The sequence below is a fragment of the Manis javanica genome, chromosome 13 (genome assembly GCF_040802235.1).
Source record: "Manis javanica isolate MJ-LG chromosome 13, MJ_LKY, whole genome shotgun sequence".
Taxonomy (NCBI): Eukaryota; Metazoa; Chordata; class Mammalia; order Pholidota; family Manidae; genus Manis; species Manis javanica.
The window spans coordinates 7,615,802-7,634,362 of NC_133168.1; the positions used below are offsets into that span (position 1 = coordinate 7,615,802).

At 37.1% G+C, this 18,561-nt stretch overlaps 1 long non-coding RNA gene across 6 annotated transcripts in view; it reads left to right on the plus strand.

Moving 5' to 3' along the window:
* LOC140845755 (uncharacterized) overlaps positions 1-18,561 on the plus strand; it is a 134,577-nt gene that overhangs the window by 23,703 nt on the left and 92,313 nt on the right. Inside the window, exon 3 of one of the 6 annotated variants that reach the window (XR_012124628.1) lies at positions 4,650-4,969. The exons of the other annotated variants lie outside the window; for them this stretch is intronic. This is a non-coding gene — a long non-coding RNA (uncharacterized lncRNA). Of the gene's footprint in view, positions 1-4,649; positions 4,970-18,561 lie in introns of those variants that run through there. 6 annotated transcript variants of the gene reach the window in all.

An 18,561-nucleotide genomic window follows, 5' to 3' on the forward strand; every position in this document is an offset into this window, starting at 1 on the left:
CCACACCCAGCCCAGGGGTCTCATCTTGCAATCCAGTTTGTGATTTAGTCTCCAAGATGGATTTCAACAGAAGAATTAAGGGGCAATAGGCTTCCCATACAGAAAAGGGCCTTTTCAGAATTCTTGTGTCAGACCCAAGGACGGGCTCTGATGGTGGTGGAGTTGGGGTGGGGTAGGCTGAATAATTGGTTCCTCAAAGGCAGCTACATTGAAGTTCCTGGAACCAGGAATCCGTTACCTTACATGGCAAAAGGGACTTTTTTTTTATGTGATTAAGTTAAGGATCTTGAGATGATCAGATAATCCTGGATTAGATGAGGGGGCCCAGGATAATCACAAGGGTCCATGTAAGAGGGAAGCAGGATGAGGAAAGAGAAAGAAGGCAATGTGAACACTGAGCCAGAGGTCGGAGGGATCACCACATCTGGGCGTAGTGTGAGAGGACGCTGTAGCTACCAGCAACGCAGTCAGAGACACGGGGTAGGGGCTGGAGAAATTACTGTTGGCAGCAGTCATCCTCACCTTAACCCAAGAACACATCACCTGCATGGAAGGACTTGGAAGTTCCCTGGAGGCCGGTTATGTTCACATGTGAAGGGGAGTGGCTGCCCCGCTTATGTGTAAGTCAGCCCTGCAAGGGGAACACTTCTTGTTGGTTGGCTTGCTTTCTCCTATGTGCGTATTTTGCATATTTCTTCTGGGAAATATAGTGAACACATATAGGGTAGGTTTAATATCTGTAGGGATTATCTTTTTACCATAATAAATATATGTAATGTAGGAATATAGCATAGCAATATAAATAAGCAGATATAAAGTAATGGTACCAGGCACCGTGGTGGGCAGAACCCCTGGGTGCACATGCCCCTGTGTAATCGAGTGGGCAGGACTGAACACGAGGGGCATCGTTCTGGTGATTATGTTACATTTTGGCAAGGATGAAGGGATTTGGCTGATGTAATCAAGGATCCAAATCAGTTTTGTATGGCAGTTTGTATGGTATATGCTGTACGTCCCTCCACTGGCGGGGCTATCACAAATGCAGGATTTCCCACACTCATGACAATTATTGGAACAATTGACATTCTTTTTGCTCCTCTCTGCTTTTTTCTTCAAAGTCCATATGCCAAGGAAGAAAAAATGTCCAGAGTTGAACACACCTCTCTCCCTGCAGTGCACGGAGCGCTGTTCAGTGTATCTGGCTGCTCGGCAAACCTCTCTGTGTCTCCCAGGCACTGGATGTACCCAGCTGGTGCCATTCACAACTTTTTCATGCCATTTTTGGAATATCATATGCCTTCTGCTTATTTCATCATGTACAACTTTTTATAAAAGTAACATGATTGTACAAAAAATCTTTATAAAGAGAGTCAGAGCCAGTGATCTAGGCTTAAAAAAAAAAAAATTCAGTTGATAGAATTAATCCAAAGAGACACCATCTGGGTTGGGTTCTCATTTTTTCAAAAGATATACTGGACCTTCCCTGCAGAGAGACACTCTCCCGTTGACCTCGGAGAAGGAAGTCACTTTGTTGTGCCAGGTCCCCGGGGAAGGAAGTGATGCATCCTCTAGGAGCCATGCGTGGCCCCAAATGAGAGCCAGCAGGAAAGTGGGGACCTCAGTCCTACAATCTCAAGGAAATGAGTTCTGCCAACACACACGAGGCTGGAGGAGGATCCCAACTCCAGAAAGGAAAATACTTTGTGTGTCCTATAAATATTTCATTGATAGATGGCTCGGACAACATAAGAGGTATGAGGGTTAGCTGCGGTCGACATCGTCCACATCTAAACTTAGTTACTCAAAAAGACTTCATGAAGGACACAAGTGTTATGGTGGATCCTGATAGACGGTTCACCGACACCTAGATCACCATCTTGTAAGACTGAGCAGAGAACCAGCTAAGCCATGCCCTTGACCCATGGAAACTACGAGATAATAGAGATAATAGATATGTGCTGTTTTAAACTGGCAAATGTTTGATAATTTGTCATGGGGCAAAAGAAAGTGAATACAATTACCATTAAATCATAAACGAGAGAAGAGAAATAAGAAACAAGAGAGGTATTAAGTATTGATAGCAGACTCCATGGAGAGAGGGGGCTGACTTACACCCTCCCTCACAGGTGAATGTGCAGCAGTTGTACCCGAATCTCCTTCGGACATTGATTTGTCTCTTTCTCAGCTTTCTGAGCAGCACGGAGTCCAGAGTAGTTTACGATGCCTTTAGGACACATAGAAGGTGCTCCCGGACCGTCTAGCGTGCTTGTCACTTTTTCTAAGAATATCATGGTAACATTAACAGAACTAAATAGCCTTCTGTGATATTCTACCTCTACAAATATGACTCTTTATTTTTCCATGTTTCTGTTCTTTTTTGTCCCTTCAATTTTTTCCCTTCAATTCTTGTCGACATATAAACAAAATATTTTTGACACATATTGCATAGACATAGTCTTGTATTATTTAACGTTACATGATCAGCATGTTTTTCATGTTGTCACATGGTCTTCACAGTTATTTTTAATGATTGAATACTATCTTATTGAGTTGTGTTAAAATTTCTATAATAATTTTCCCATGGTTGGGCATTTAGATGATCCCTTTTAAACATGTTTGCTTCTGCTATGGTAAATAACATTTATTTTTGCTGCAGAGTTAACATTTTTTCTGTTTATGAATTTTTTTAATGATCACATAATGTTCTTAGGATGTCTTTGCAGAAATAGGATTATTGACTTGAAGGCATAAACATTTCTTTGAATCTAATTGTTTCCCCCAAATGTTGCCAATGTACATCCCCACCAGCAGTGAGAGTGGCTGTTTGTTTATTCATTTTAGGGTCCTCTTGCTAGCTTCAGGAATTCTCTTTTTAAAATGCTGGGCATTTGATTTTTTTAAGAATCAGCTTTATCAAGGTATAATTACATCTAATAAAATGCACTTTCATGTACATTTTTTATGTACACTTCTGTGTATAAGTCAGTAAATCTCGGCAATTGTACACATCTGTGTAACTACCACAATCAAGCTATAATACACTTCCATCACTCCTCAAAATGTTCTTTTACCCCTTAGCAGTTAGTCTACCCCCATCTTGGCCCCACACAACCGCTGATCTGCTTTTGGTAAATTAGTTTTGCTAGTTTTACTTAGAATCTCATATAAATGGAATCATATGGTCTGTACTTTTTGTGTCTGCCTTACTTTGCTCAGCATAATATTTTTGAGATTATGAGAATAAGCCATGGTATTGTGTGTATCAGTGGTCTGGTTCTTTGTATTCCTGGGTAGGATTCCCTTGTGTATATATATCAGAATTTGTTTCTCAGTTGGCTTACATGTTGTTGAATATGTGGGTTGACTCTAGAGTTGGGGTGTTATGAATAAAGCTGATCTAAACATTTGCCTATAGTCTATGTGTGGACATATGTTCTCATTTCTCTTGGATAAATAATGCTTTCATCTCTCTTGGGCAAGTAGGATTGTTGGGTCATATGCAAAGTAGAAAACTGCTAAACTATTTCCCAAAGCAGTTTTACCAATTTATATTCCCACTAGCCACAGGGGGGAGCTCTAATTGCTCCATTTCTTTGCCAACACTTGGTGTTGTCAGTCTTTTTAATTTTAACTCTGCTACTGGGTGTGAACTGGTATTTTGTTGTGACAAGTCATTTAATTTGATATGAGCATTAAATACAACTTTTGAGTAAAAACCAGGCCATAAAATATAATTTATAGTTTATATGGAAAATAAGGATAAATGGAATAAAAAAATAGTAGAAACTTAGGCTCTCTGATTATAATGAAAATAAAGGGAGGTTGAAGGAACTGAAAATAAACCATACTTTGTAGACATTAAATAGACTTTATTACATACTCTGATTTCATGAAGTATGGATATTTTGATTGGTTTTTAATGAGGAGATCCCCAGACATCATCAGGTGGAGCCATGGAGGCAGATTGGGGTCACGAGCTGCTTAGAAGCCTTGATACTGGCAGAGCGCCCACTGTTAGCCTGTAGACACAGGCAGGCATTCCTCAGAAAGTGCCCTGAGGCTGAAGGATTGCTTTTCTCACCGTGCGGAGAGGGGTTGCCTTCATGAACCTAAAATGCCACTTCCCAGGTTGACTACTCACTGTTTTGCTTCCTAAACCCAGGGACAAAGGGGATGGAAGTGCACATTTACATCACCTTCCATTTCTGATTGGGCTTCGGTGTGCTGAGATGGCATTACCATAGATACAGCATTATCATAGACAGGTCAACCCTGGCCTAATGGCTCACCTGAGCAGCAGTGAAGGGAAGGATGGTACTCCTGGGTCAACACTGATGATGCCCAAAGCCCTTGGTCTCTCCTGTGCTTCATACACAGTCAGGGGCTTATTCACCAGTACAAAACCTTTTGACATTAACCTACCATGCTATGGAAATTAAATTTATTCCTGATGCAGAACTTGGTAAAATATGTAGAGACATGTAGGGGATATAACTTCAGTAAGGTGATCTTTTAAAGATAAGCACAAGATGATAAAAAAAACCCAACAACATTCAATTTAGAAATTCTCACTAAACCAGTAATACTCCCATCTTCTGAACATCACCCGGGCCTATATGTGTACTGATCTATTTATTTCATCCTGACAGGATATCAGCAACTCACAACCTGAGAGAGATTCTCAAAGAATTGAGATTTTCAGCAACTTATCATCTGTGATAGGGGACAAAGTTCAACTAGTTAACAGCCAGTACGGATGAAAGGATTAATCTTTGCCAGAATGGAATTTGAGGGGTCAAATTATGTCTTGGTCTATGTGAAGGTTATAGTCAAAGCACATAGATTTGATCCCAGCCCATCCTATGTTCCTACTGGGACCAGATTTTCAAAATTCCATCAAATGAATAATGCATTGTACCATGCTTCTCAGTTTTTTGTGATATACGCTCTTTTCCGAGTCATCTAAATGAAGACTTACAAAAACATGAAGGCCACTTTATCTTTTTTGTCCCAAGTTTGGTTTTAAATTCCAACGCTAGGTTTGTAATACTATAAACTAATTAATTTTCTTAAAAATATGCAAAGTGTGAAACAATTGTAAGGTTCCTGATGCCACCAAATGTGTAACTTGAAACTTAAGTCTCCGGGCAAGGAGTACTTCAGAGAAGCTGTTGAGAGAATTAGACCCAGAATTTTCTTATGGAGCTTTGATACATTTCAAACACTGAAGAATAGCGTATTGAAAATGGAGATCATATGTATGGTGTAGCTTTTCTGCAAAAATTCCTTAAAAGGGAAAAAAACGGCAATAAAGTGCTATTTTTTCAAGCTGAGGAGATTCCATAGTGCATCAATAGGGAGGGACCTGGTTTACATCCAATATGGGCTCTTCTTTGTAAAGAATACTAATCGGCTGTTGAAAGAGGTGGACTTGCACATACTGATTTGCCAAGGTTTCTTCAATGTATTTTTAGTGAAAAAATGCACGGGACAATAATGTTATATGATCTCATGTATACAAAAAAGATATGGAGTTTAGCTGTGATATGAACATACACGTATGTGGATGCGTGACATGAGTACCAAACTATTGACAGAGGTTACTTCTTGGGGGGAGTAGGTGAGTGTGTGAGCATGTGCATGTGTGTGGGAATGTGTATGTGTGTTTGGCAGGTGGCATGAGAAGCAGCGGACCAGTAATTAACATGTTTTGTCCTTTTGTGATTCTTTGTGTCTGAATATTTTATAAATCTGTATTGAGGTGTATGATAGTACCCCAAACAAGAAAAGAAATGGTTTGAATGCCTCTTCAGCCAGCTCAACGTTATTATATGATACTGGTATTTACCTAAGTCTGTAAAATTTCCAGGGAAGACTGTTCTGGAATCAGTTCTCTAATGCCAAGACAATTCACCGAAACAGTAAATAAATACAGACAGGATCCAGTGGCAAGTGACAAACTGTAGGCTGCCTCTCCTCTCTGCTCCATCCCTCCTGCTTAGCACCAGTCCAACATAAAGCAGGGGTTCAAGAAGAATTAGTTGAATAAATGTTTTTGCTTTGTTGGAAGCAGAGGCTTTTTATGACTTAAAATGCAAATATGGAACAAATGCTTTTATTTAGCATATTACAGACACGGTGTGAATTTTACTACCTGGATTAGTTTCCTCTGCAAAGACAAGCACATCAAGAGCTGGAGCTACCAGTGTTCTGTGAGACAGGAGATGGTGAGACAGCAGTATATGGCATCCAGTGCCATGCAGAACGGAATTCCTCCGGCAGGACGGCAGCGTCCAGCCTTTGCTACATGTCGCATCTGGCCTCTCGAGCGCTCCCTGCAGCATCACCCACGCCCCCTGCCCCACGTGAAGGCTCCGCGGGATCCCCACACTGCCCCCCGGACCTGCGCCGGTGGCCTGCGCTGTGGCCGAGCTGCCCGCCACGCAGGATTCCCAGGAGGACATGCGTGGCGAATGGACGGCCATGCAGGCGGTGCGGCCAGCTGGGACAGGGTCGCCACGGGCGGGGTGGGCAGGAGAAACACTGCGATTCAGTATCAAATGATACGCTGTGGAGGTGGACCTCTGGGAAGCCAGATGCAACAGGGAAAAGTCCTTGCAGGCCGAGAGCCCTGTGTGGAGAAGGAAGAGCATAAAGAATGAGAGAGAACAAGTCTTGCAGTTTTCGCTTTGATCAAAGAGATAGTGATGGGTTGGGTGTGACATAGGCGGCCGACCACCAACGGCCCGACTGAGGGTGGTTTTCTCCAACAGCCGCATTAGTTGAGGGACAAAGTGATTTTGTACACTGGATAGAGAATCTGCCTACAAATGGTACATTTATATGGAAAAAGTGTTCTCACCTAGTCATGGTGTTTCACCTAGGTTTGACACCTGTCACACTTGAAAACTTTGGAAAATGATTCTATGTTCATAATTCCCAATGTAAAATGAAAACACAGACCATCTGGAAATGATCAACATGCTATGTAAAGGCAATGATGCCATTTACTGTACAGAATCAATTTAGCACACCAATAAAAACACACACACGTATAAACCTCAGGAAAGCAGGCTCTGTTTTGTTTTGTTTTTTTTCCAAAGAACTTTTCATTTAAATTCTGTTGCCATTGTGGTGCAATAAATTCTGTTGTCACACAGCGATAGCTAAAGTGCTTTTTATTTGATGTAACCCTACTGCATCATTAAAATATCAGTATTTTTTATGTTTTGCAAATATCTGTGGACACCATTAAGAAACGCGAAGCACCGTGCAGTAACAAATGTCCATTTTATGGCCACTGTCAGACTATATATTGTACAATGCCCCAATATTACCAGCAATCTAGACCTAAATTATCACAACCCTAAGTCCATGAAACACAAGACACATATATAATCTCCCTTAGACCATGGGTTGAAATGTTAGAATTAAAAGCTTGGGCTATCAATTCAGGCAGAAAATGTCGTTTTCCAGAGGAATTTTTCACTCAGGCCAAAAAAGGAGAAAAGGCAAAGGAATAAAGCTAAGGGCTGATTTCTGAGAACAACTCTAAAGCTGAGAGAAGATTTTTATGTCCCCAAAGAAGAATCCGAGGTGAGAGGGGAAGTTAATTTTACAAGTGGAGAAGTTGTTTTCTTTGGGTCACTAAGCTTTATTGTTATTAGTTTAACTAACAAACACATGATCAGCAAAGAACACTGGTTTATGGTGTGAGAGATTTTTCTCTCAACTCGAAATGCTACTCAAAAGAAGCCAAGGAATTTGATGTCTTTAAACTATGACGACAAATTACGCACAGCATACAGCTCATTACAAATAATTAGCAGAGTCTCTGAATTGACCAGAAACGTGACCAGAAACGTGAGCAGTAAGATACAGCAGGGAATCTGCATGAGACGGGGTCAAATTGGAAATATTTTGGCATGAACTAGTCAGAATCAGTGTGGGACTTGTGAATACCCGCTGATGCAATTTGCCTTATAACAGAAGCCCCCTAACTTACTGGTAAATATTTCCTGTCTTCTGCTAAATTTCTTCGTCACTTCTATAAATTTTAAAAGACAAATTACCTCCCAAAGCCTGTATATCCCTTGGTCTTCTTTTTGTAAGGTTTTGAAGGTGGTGAAAGAATTGATTTCATTGACCACAAATGACAACGTTAATTATATGAGGTTGTCAGGACTCAGAATGATGAATGTGTCTAGAGGAATCAAGTTGATAGAATAATTTGGCCTATTGTGTTTTCCTTCTTCCCTGTGGCCCCCCATGGCAGCAACCGGAGGGATGAGAGGGAACTGCTGGATCTGGCTATCAAAGAAACGAGGCAGAGGAGAGAAAAAGCACTCTTAAAAGCGTTCTGATTTTCAAATGTGCTTGTATTCAAACCGCAACAGCATTTTAACAGAAGGCAAGCCATACTAATCATGAAAGAGATTTCAAAGTCTCTTTCTGAACTATGCAGAGCAAATGCACACAACCTACTTCCTAAAAATCTCTACAAAACAGTGTTTTTATTTTGATTGTCTGTTTATGATAAATTTCAGAGGATCTCTTCCAAGTGAAGAGTTGTATCCTTCTCTGACAGAAGTTGTCTCATCCATGACATGATCAGTTTGAATGATAACTTCCTGTCCAAGCGATTCTTAATCAGCGCCAATAATGTTTGATTATCCATCCCTCCGTGATGAGTCACATGACTGATACTGACAAGATCTGCAACAGGGTTATGAGATGCCTTGATCAATAATTCTGACTTAATAATTACAGATCTGCTTGGAGAGTATTTTTTCATATGAGCTAAATTGTATTGTAAAAGAATTAAAATGAAATGATATGATTTATATCTAATTAAAAATGAAATTTTTGATAGGTCAGTATTCTATTTCAGGTCAGAATATGTTGAGATGAAGGAACAGTTTCTTATTCATGTAAATTAACAGAATTGAGACTCTTTTTTAAGGATGTAAAAATAAGGAACCGAGCTGTGGATTAGTTTAATAACAAACACTAAAAATATGTTCAGATTTAGCAGGTAGATATTAAAGTTTCAGTTTGATAAGATTTCAAAACAAATTACAAAATTGAGACATTTTACTAATCTCGGTTGATTTTTGAGAAGAATCTATGTAGAACTTGAAAGAGTTTTACTTATTTTCATGTATTTGTGGTATAAAATAGATGTGAATGTTAGAATATCGAATTTTAAAAGTTTGCATCTCTTACCTAATTTCTGTACCTTTTTTATGTTCAATCTAAGCAGTGGTGGATGAAGTAAGGTTTTTTAGATTTTTAAGTAGTAGTTTATAAAAGAAATTTTATATCCTACAATTAGGTTAGGATTTTTTTTTTTTACTTCTTTTTTAAGGTTTTTATTATTTTTTTTAATCTGAATATTTGGAGCTTTTTTGTTGTCGTTGTTCCATTTTCCTTTGGGCCTCTGTAGAATTAGGTGGATATTTCTCCCTATCACGTTGGGGAGAATTGGATGTGTTGCAAATTATGGGTCATTAAAAATAGTTACAGGGACTGGAGACAACATGAAACAGATACAGTTTGTTGATGAACTGATACAATCGATGAGCTGATTTCAAAATCATGCTTCTTATAAAATGTAGTGGAGATATCGTCAAGATAATGTTTGAGTTCTTCTATACCGGTATTCTAACAATTGGAGTGGAATCGGTTTTGCATTGTGTTTTGAAATGGAAGAACATTATAAACATGTGTGTATAATGGTAGGTGAGTATATGCAACATGTGGTTACAAATATGAACATTCATTTCTGGATGTATATATTAAAAAGTTTTAATAATTTTAGATAGAGACTGAGGCAAGTGGTGGTGAAAGGAAGCAGATTTCTACCTTTCTGTTTCATGTCCTTCTGAACAGTTGGAATTTTCTGTGTGTTCTACTCTCATTTTTTAAAGTGAATGATGTAAATAAATATGCTAGATGCAATTATGTGCTACTTTTTTCTTCATTTTTTCCCATGTTAAATTTTTTTTTGACTATTTTTATTTTTAATAAGCGAGGTTTAAGCACATTAAGAAAACGCTTCAAATAAAGCAGCCTTGTTAGTTGGCTTTTAGGACCAGGCTAAAGAAAAGTTACACTCAGTCCAAAATATGTTTCAAATTAATTTTGTCACTTGCTGAAGTGCTATTTCTTTCTATAAAGTTCCGTATCTGGATATGTGGATGATCAGAGCTTTGCTAAACTCAGAGTTAGCTGCTTTTTTGTTGATATTCTCAGAAAAAAATATGGAGATATTTCTGTGACATTGTCTAGTTGCCAGTCACGAGTTTGTGAATTCACTGCCAGGCGGAAGTGGAATGTCATGTGTAAGTCCGTAGGAATTGCCTGTATTCTGGATTCTTCAAAGAGATAGGATTTTCCCTCTCAACCTCGTTTCATTTGGAATTTGATGTTTCTTGGCATTTCACTCTACTCTGACCCTGCATGCAATATGATAGGTCTGTAGTGGATGCCATAAAGTGTCTTTCAGTTCTAAACATCCTTTCGGGTGTAATTAAATAACGTGTACTATTGTTTCTTGTTTTCTCCATTTCATACTTATATTTTTAGTATCTGGAAGGAATGTTTAATTTTGCCATACACTGAAATGGGATTTTTTAAAAATTGAAAGCAATGTCAACTTTCAAAGATAATACTCATTAACTCCTACAGCTAGAACTGTACACATGAGATGATAATTCATCTACTTGCAAGATATATTCTGCTGCTGTCAAAAAAGAACAGAATTATGTAGTCTTAGCTTGTGTCTAAAAAATGCGGAAACAGTAAGTTTAATAACAAAATCATTTAAAACAACTGTCCGAAAAATTGTAGTCAAAACAATTGACCCATTGAATATTTCAATTTTTAAGGAGTTTTTCTGGTATTACACATTGAAGCAATAATAAAACAAATAAATAATGTTTCCATATTAATCTGCACTACAAAATGAGTGAAAATAAGATAATTATTTTTGTCTCAGTCCAAACACAGAAAATAGTTGGTGGAAGAATTTCACATATCCTAGATGACGAGGGTGTGGTAAAATTGTTACTTGGATTTTGAGACAGAAGATTTGCTTTTCAGTGTATAGATATCATGAGGATGTCAAAGATTAAATTTGTATCTTGTACTCAACTTTTTGTATGTCATAAAAAGCCCCGGGAAATAATAAACAGATCAAATTCAAGGTCATCAAAACAGGTTCATTTTTTCATGCATTTTTGTTGAAAATTTTATGAAGTCTTTCTGCTTCCCTTACAACAATGCTCCACTCTGTCCTTTACACATCTGACAGATGACGTTACGACAGAGATTCAGACAGTGAAAACTTAAGGCTATTTACCATTAAGAAGACACTATGGTGTCACCAAGATTGCTTTTTTCTTACTATTATGCATTCCTAATGATAAATGAAGTCCAGCTCCTCAGTTGCTGTAACTGCCATAAGATTTTTTGGTCTTTGAAAATGCTATTCAATATAGAGACACAAAGCTTACTGTTAAGTGCAGGAGGGAAAAGGCATTTATGATTCAGGATTTAGAAAGTTATTTGCCAATCCCTTTAATCAAGCACCATGGGAAGTAATTTTTTAAGTAAAATAATTTTTATTCTTAAAGAATCAAAGTTGTGGAGTAGCATTTTTAGCATTGTCTTAATTTCAAATCAATAATGGGTTTTATATTTTCCAAAACTTTGATGTTATGCTACTGAGAAAGATAGGTACTGACTTAAATGTTTGAAAACACAATAGTCAAAAATCTATGAAGGTAAATTGGCACCATCATCTTTTTTTTTAAAGCATAAGTTATTATTTTTGAGACATCTGTATCTTGCTTTGCATAATTACTGTGCCAGCGAGTCAACAAATTTTACAAGAACATCGTTCTCAGATTTTAAAAGCACTGACCGTTTGGTTGGAGCTTTTTCGGAAAGTAATGCATCAACAGAGTGTTTTTTCTTATTGTATAACCACAAATTTCTATCATACATTTTTTAGAACATTTCCATTTTGAAAAAAGGCATTTGTCTAAATTACTACTACTGCTGTAGCTATTATTGCTACCAGTACAATATCAAACACTTAAATTTTTCCAGGTATTATGCTTACTATATTATATGTATTATCCCATTTAATACTTTAATCAAGTGAATGAGACAGAGACCCCTACCTCATTTTACAGATGGGGAAACCAAGACGCAGAGAGAGGCTGAGTAACGTAGCCATTGTTCCATAACTAGCTGGTGACAGTGTCGGGACCGGGGGCTAGGGTGGCCTGATGCCAGAGCCTGTGCCTTAACATCCATAGATATGGGATTCAAATCAATCTGAGACTTTGGATTTCCATTTTAGTTTTGATTTATAGAATAATGTGATTTTATGAGCAAAAAATACAAAATTTTGAAAAATGATTTTGGTTAATTTTTTTTTCTTTTTAGAGGTACTCATTTACATTTAAAGAGAAAAAATTGTGTGATTTATTTTGATTTAATAAAGAAGCAGTTGGTAACTAACTGAGGCATGATTAAACAAATAGAGATGAATCCTTTTTCATTTCTTTATTGCTCGCATTGTGTGATCTATCATATCTAGAAGCAAAGGGCATACCTCTTGCTCTTAATTCCTTACAATTTGTTTGTGGAATTAGCTGAGTAAATACATAATTAGATGTAGTATGAGAAGGATTAGGTCAGAGGCAAATTCACAGAAAAGTTCACAGAAAAGGATCACTTACTTTCCTTAGTTTGAGGGAGAGTGGGAAGGCTTCCAGGAGGAGGTGATCCTTGAGCTGTATAAATTGTAAAAAATGTGTAAAACTTTTCCAGGCAGAGAAGGGGTGGAGTGGAGGACCTTGAAGACATAGGAACAACATATTCAAAATTACAGAGTTGTATAACAGGGTGTGGTTTGGAAATTCACGTCTAGGGCATGGGCTATGGAGCATAGGAAATGAAACTGGGGAAACAGACCCTGTAAAATAAACTGCCTTGTATACTGTTCTAGGACGTAGGATTTTATCTTGAAGGTCATGGAGAATCATTTAAAGACTTTAAGCAGGGGAGAAAACGGAATTGGATTTGTGTTTTAGAAGGATTGCTTCAACCGCATAACGGAAGTTTTAATGTAGTGGAGCAATGCAGTGGAGGTAGGAGGTGGTTGTACATGACTGTAAAAATCTGGTGAGATATAATCAGAACTTGAATTAAAGCAAAGGAAATGGAAACAGAGAAGAGAGGATAGGTTTAAAAGCTACTTTGGAGATGACGTGAGTGATCAGTTACATATCTCCCAAAGGTAACAGTTATTCTGATTTCTGTTACTACTGGTTAGTTTTGGTTGTTTTTGAAGTTTATATAAAATCATACAGTATCCTTTTTTGTTTGTTTGTTTCTTGGTCTGGTTTCTTCTACTCAAAATTTATGTTGTTGCATGTAGCAGTAAGTTGTTCTTTATTCATTGCTATAATTTTATTTCCTTGTGTGAATATGTCACAATTTAGTCTCATTGATTGACCCTTGGGTTTTCTTAATTTTTTGTGTTAATTTAATTAATGGTGCATGAATATTTCTCGTATGTATTTTTTGGTGAACATATACATGCATTTTTATTAGAAATGGGTTCTAAGTATGTTCAGCATTAGTAGAAATATCAGTTTTCCCAAAGTTATTGCATCAGCTTTCATGGCTATCAATACTGATCAAGAAGCGATACAGATGCTCTGTACTCTCACCAGTTGTTGGGATTTTCAGATTCTTTCATTTTAACCAATCTGATGGCTGTGTTGTGGTATCTCATAGTGTTATTTTGCATTTCACTGATGACTTCTGATTCTGACCACGTTTCCCTATGCTTGCTGGCCATTTAGAGATCTTCTCTTGTGAAGTAATTGTTCAATTTCTTGCCCATTTTTTAAAGATAGTGTTGTCCATGTTTTGCTAATTGATTTCTGGGAAGATTGATTTTATATTCTAGATATGAGTCCCTTATTGGAAAATACTTTATTGGTCTTATGTTGGGAATATCTTTTTCCTGGTTTGTGGATTGCCTTTCATTCTCTTAATGTCTTTTGAATAACAGAAGTTCTGAATTTTAATAGAGTCTGCTTTATCAATTTATTCCTTTGTGGTTAATGATTTTTGTGTTCTGTTTAAAAAATATTTGCCTATCTCAATTACTTTTTACTATTTCTTTCTTCTGTAACTTCTATTTTCCTATATTTCCCTCTATAACATCATCTGTGATAACCTGGAATTGCTTTTTCTCTATATTGTAAGGTTGGGATCAGATTCCTCCCTTCCCTCCCCTCCCCTCTGTTTCTTTTTTAATATATATATATATATATCCAGTGGATCCAGCCCATTTATTGAAAACGCTGTCCTTTCCTCATCACATCACAGTGTCACCTTTATCATAAATCAGATGGCCATACAGGTGTAGGTCTATTTTCTTGCCATTTTTATCCATTAGTCTTTTGGGTATCTTTGTTCCAATACCACACTATTTTACTACTGTGGATTTACATCTTGATAGCTAGTTGCATATGTCCTCCAAATTTTCTTCTTAATCATTCTGCACTTAAACACTTCCATATAAATTTTATAATCATCTAGTAAGTTTCCTCAAACCAACTATTACTAATATAGGTTGTTGCGGAAATAACAGAAATAACTTCTCTCTTTCAATCTGGGTTTAGTAAAATAAACTATATTTTTCCCTTCCAATTTTATGGATCTCCTGAATTTTAGTCGTGGATTAAGAATTCCAGATACAGACATAGTTTTTATAGCTTCCTTCATGTTTCTTATATTGTGTTGCATTTCCATGATATTCCAGTTAAGGTAGATTCTAATTTTCAATGCAATTTCTCCTTTGACCACGGTATTGAGAAGAAAATTGTTTAAATTCTACACATGTGCTATTGATTTCTTGCTTGATTATAATCTAGTCTGGTAGGATACTCTCTGCATTTCAATACTTTGAAATTCACTGAACTTGCTTTATGGCCTAGTGTTTGGCCCATTCTGGTAAATATTTCTTGTGCATTTTACATTTAAGGAAGTCTCTTTGGTTAATGATGTTCAAATCTACAGCTTTAATCATTTCTTTTCCTGTTTTTTCTATAAATCATTGAGAGGCATGTAAACTATCTCATTGCTGATCATGGGTTTATTTTTCCTTTTAATGTTAGCTTTTGCTTTACATGTTTTGATGATACGTTGTTAGGCACTTACAAACTTTGGATTGTTACATCTTGTTAAATTGACCCGTTTATCATTATGAAGTATCCTTCTTTATCTCTTATAATACTTGTTGTCCTAAAGCTTACTTTATCTGATATAATTATAGCTACAGAACTTCATTTTGATTGAAACTTGCATGATATATCTTTCTTAGTCCATATACTTTGACACTTTTTGTGTCATATTTAAAGTATGACTTTTGTTAAGTATAATGTATATTATATATATTTGTGCATATGATGTATGTGTATATATATATATATATATATATATATATATATATATATATATATATATATATATACTAAACACAATCATTGCATTTTAATTGGGGTATTCAGTGTAATTGCTAGCATAGTTTGGGTTGTCTTCCATTTTTATACACATTTTCTATATGTTTCCTCTGCTCTTTTTCTTTTCTTTTGCATTTATTTAGATTACTAATGAATTTTATTATGCCATTTCCTCTGTTTTAGCTTGTTAGTAATACATTGCTAAATGGTTAGTCTAGCCTCTAGCATATATTCCTATCTTCTTAGAGCCTACCTTAGTATAAGTTTTAATTAGGCTATAATTTTCCAAGCAATGCAAAGACCTTAAATACTTTAATTTCACTTACCACATTCCTGTGTTCTGTGATGTTATCATATGTTTTAGCTCTACCTTTGTTACAAACCTTGGTATATTGGTATTACTGCTTTTAACAATCAAAATTCACTTAGAATCAGCCACATGCTTACCTCTTCTGGGAGCTTCTCCTTCCTCCTTGCATTACCACACTTGCATATGAAATTGTATTCTTCCTTTTGGTATTTCTCTGAGTTCAGACTTGCTGACTGTACATTTTCTCAGGCTTTTTTTTTTTTTTGTCTGAAGACATCTTTGTCTTCCCTTTAGATGACTGTTTTCACTGGTCATAGAATTCTTGCTTGGGGTTATTTCCCTTCGGCATTGGTTTCCGCTGATTCTGCTAGAACCTCAGCTTTCAGTCCCGGGGTCCTCTCTGAAAATGTGTCTTTTTTTTCTTTGGACTCTTTTTAGATTTTTCCCTTTGTGTTTGATTGCCTAGATGTGATTCTGTTGGCATTTTTCTTGCTTGGATGTTTTATCCTTCATGGAGTTTCTGGAAGCTGTGGGTAAATTCTTATCCAGGTATTCCTACAAATATTGCTTTTGCACCCTTCTTTCTTCTCCTTTTAAGAATCCAATTATATGTATGTTACTGATGTCATATAGATCTCTTATTTTTTATATGCATTTTTATTCTTTTTTCCCCTCTGAGTATCAATCCTGATATCTTATTTTCACTGATCAACTCCCCTCTTTTATTTTGCCTATTTGTCTTCAGGAATCATCTACTGAATTCTTATTTTTTCAACTGTATTTTTCAGTTATACAAATTTTGTTTTACTCTTTTCTTATAGATGTCAGTACTCTGGTGAAACTGTCCATCTCATTTTTTTTTCAATAAGAATTCTAATCATAATTATTTTAATGTCTGTTTTATTTAACTCGAATATTTGTATTGCCTCTCAATTCATTTTTATTGCTTGCTTTTAATTCTTGGTTTTCAGTCATTGAGTTCTGTTTTGTTTCCTACTTGTACTGTTTTATTAAATGATGTATGTTATCTATGACAAATTGTAGAGATTTTGCATGATGTTATCTTCCTTCAAAGATGATTTATATTTCTTCAGAAGGATGATGCAGTAAGAGATTACCTAGTTAAGGTTGAACTATTTCCAGTTTGCCTTTAGTCAGTGGGTAAGCCTCTCAGAGATCTTAAAAACAAAAGAAAACAAAAGCAGAACACTCCTTTGGAGAGCCCTGAGCTCCAAGTTTTACCTTTCTAACCAGTGCCACAAATGTCTGCCTAGCTTTTAAGCCTCTTCCGAGTTGCTTTCTGCTTGGCTTCCCAGAGATTCCCCTGCACATGCGTATTCACACTTACTGCCAACGATTGTTTATGCTTGCCTGTCGCCCCCTTTCCAGGATCTTGATCCCCCAAGGAAAGCTGCTGTGAACACAGGGTTCACTTCAATATCCTACCCTTCTCTTCAGGACCTTGTCACCCCAAATCCTGGCTGCTTTGGTTGTTCTTAGTTATTTTATAACTTCTTTGGGGTATTTTCTTGATTGTTATAACTATTACCAGTGGGAGGGTTACTGGCTTAGCCTGGATATGTTGATTTGAGTGGAGATGTCTACTAGGCAGTATATATATAAGGAGGGAATTCAGGACTGGGATTTATATTAGGGCCATGGAGTAATAGTCAGTATAACACAGGGGCTCCTAGAGATTATGAGAGTGAATGAGTTGCCCAAGGAAAATATGGGAGGGGCAAAAACAGCTGAGGAGGTCATCTTGCACTTACCACATTTTGGGGGTAAGCAGGGCAACAGAGTGGCCGTCAATGTTGAAGGAGACACAGGAAACGATAATATCCATAACAGTAAGGAAAGAGTTCAAAGAAAGGTTGGAGTGTCAGCCGTTCAAAAAAAGTCAAAACGAAAGAAGAAATTTCCCAAATGTCCATTGTATCAAATGAAAAATTCACGAGTGACTTTGGCGAGATAGATTTTAGAAGTCAGAGGGCAGTAGGTTAAAGAGCAGAGCAAGTGCAAACTGTCTGAGAAGCTTGGCTCTCAGGAGAGTGAAGGGGAGGACTTGAGCATCTGTACAGACTGAAAGGGAAGTGCCGTCAGAGAATACGACGTCGTGCTGGAGTCCCGTGAGGGCAGGGGTCGCAGCTGTATGGTGATTAGCTGAGTCCTTAGTACTTAACAGAGGACTAGAACATTCAGTATTTATCTGTCAAACGAGAGACTTAACTGGAGCTGATGAAGATAAAGGTAAGAGAAGAGACGTCGATGCAGGGAGATCACCCTTATTCCACTGAGCAGGAAAGATGGAAATGAGGAGGTGCAAGCCTACAGTTGTAGATGTGTGAAATGGGGCAGGGAGTCGAGGGATTTGTTATTTGATTTTCTCGGGAGGAAAGCAGTGAGTGGTGAAGGATGCTGGGATCAGAGGGGACTTACCATGGCTATTAGCGCTGCCTCACAGATTGAATCTAATCTAGTTTTATTTTCAATCATGACATATTTCAGATATATAGAAACTATGTATATTAACATAACACACACCCTCTAGAAGCCTAAATATGCCCCGTCTAGTGTGAGTTGTAATTATTTTCCCGTATTTGTATAAGATCTCTGAGAGATAAAATTTTACTGGAATGCTAACCATTTTCTCTTCCCACTATCCTCCTTTTCTTCCCTCTTCATTTTTCTATATACAGT